This window comes from Vollenhovia emeryi, unplaced genomic scaffold (assembly GCF_000949405.1).
Source record: "Vollenhovia emeryi isolate VEMERY1.0 unplaced genomic scaffold, V.emery_V1.0 DF939670.1, whole genome shotgun sequence".
Classification (NCBI taxonomy): domain Eukaryota; kingdom Metazoa; phylum Arthropoda; class Insecta; order Hymenoptera; family Formicidae; genus Vollenhovia; species Vollenhovia emeryi.
The window spans coordinates 5,795-7,740 of NW_011966696.1; the positions used below are offsets into that span (position 1 = coordinate 5,795).

Below are 1,946 nucleotides of genomic sequence, written 5' to 3' on the forward strand. Positions count from 1 at the left end.
AGTGAACAGGTTGTTGTAAACTCCGAGACTCAAAAATTACTAAGTCTACAACATACTGACATCTCTGGCAAGAAAAGTATGTACATATATCTTTTCAAAATCATAATTCAGTCTTCTTATACACCGCGTCATTCATTATCAATTCTTTTTTGTCACAGATGTAGCATCATGGAAAGATTATGCTGTTAAAACCCTCATTGACGAATGGAGAAAACATGAGTGTTATTTCAAGAGCACTACCATTACTAATAAAAAAGTCTGGGAAATGATAACCAACAATATTGGTGATTTTTTACCGTATCTGGCGATAAAAATTCTTATTGCGAAAAAATATTACCCCAGCCGGGATTCGAACCCGGGACCTCCCTACAATCCATGACGGGCGTCTTAGCCAGCTCGACCACCGGGGCTGTGGTAATATTATTCGCAATAACATGTATATTACTTAAGATGTTGTTCACGCGTCTATTTCGACTTTTCAGAACTGTGCGTCGATATGGTTGTCGATCGTACACCGAACTGTCGATACGCGATTTTTAAATTTACTGTTTCCCCTTCCCCCTGTAGAAGAACACCATGTTTTTTAGGTCAATGGTGTATAATCAACTAGAATATTCTTAAGATTGCCAGTAGTAATTAACAATATTGGTGATTTTGTTAACCGTATCTGGCGATTAAAATTCTTATTGCGAAAAAATATTACCCCAGCCGGGATTCGAACCCAGGACCTCCCTACAATCCGTGACGGGCGTCTTAGCCAGCTCGACCACCGGGGCTGTGGTAATATTATTCGCAATAACATGTATATTACTTAAGATGTTGTTCACGCGTCTATGTCGACTTTTCAGAACTGTGCGTCGATATGAAAAGTCGAAATAGACGCGTGAACAACATCTTAAGGGGTAAAACCACTCTAGAGGCTGAAAAAAGACCTAAATTTGACAATTTATTTTGGGAGTATGACAAACGGAATAGAATTTCTTGTCAGAGGGTTTATTTAACACATATTGAAGTACGAAAAAAAATTTTTTAATTGTCATTTTCATACAAAATGGCGGCGACAGAGCCCGTAGTCGAAAACAGCTTTTTTGAAAACACCGCCACGGGAGGACGGATTTCTCGGCATGTATGAGTCCTGGAACAAAAAACCAAAAAAATTTATAATCTATATACAATTGGCTTTGGAAGTACCTAGGGGTTTTTTTGTAAATCAATTTTTGTGGAAATGGTGCACTTTGTAAGAAATAAATCGATTTTTTGCCCTAAAAATGAGCATTAAATTGTTTCTAAAAAAAGTTTACATTCAATCAAAAAACGGCTACGTACTTCCAAAGAGAATATTGTTGTGAAGCTACTGTAAAAATTTCAAATCGATCCATGCAATAGTCTCCGAGAAATACGTCCTCCCAGTTTGAAAAAAGTAGTTTCGAGAAAAACGCGTTTAAAATTTTATGAACACTTTAATCCTTGAAATTTTTGTTTACCTCTGCGATGCCTGCACCATACATTTGGCCATCCAGGTCGATGTTCGCCTCCTCCTCTTCCTTCCTAGATGCTTTTAAGGCTATTCGGGCCCTTTTTGCGGCATCGCTAAGCGATTTCTCGGAAAAGCTGATGCGGCGCGCGTCGGTTTCCACGCAGAAGTTATAACAGTTCGGCCCAATTGTCATATCCAAATTCTGCATGAGCCTCATGATAGTTGATAGGCCGTCATTATATATGCCTACACTAATATAAACTGCCGTGTCAAGAATGTGTTTGCCGCTTGAAGTCGATTTCGGAGCCATTGACCAGACTGTAGCGTTGAAGCTCTCGTTACTATTTTGCGTAAAGCCGCCGATGCAACGAGAAAGCAGCAAGAGAACATTCTCGAAGCCCCGTCTCCAACACTCATATTGTTCTTGTTATTCACTTCAACACAATATATAATATATAAAATATAAAAA

The 1,946-nt window shown here is 38.7% G+C and overlaps 1 non-coding gene across 1 annotated transcript; it reads right to left on the reverse strand.

Annotated features, from left to right (window-relative positions):
• Window positions 1–334: 334 nt before the first annotated feature.
• Trnam-cau lies at window positions 335–410 on the reverse strand. Its single transcript is given in 2 exon segments — window positions 335–368; window positions 375–410. It is a non-coding gene; the product is annotated as a tRNA-Met (tRNA).
• Window positions 411–1,946: the final 1,536 nt, after the last annotated feature.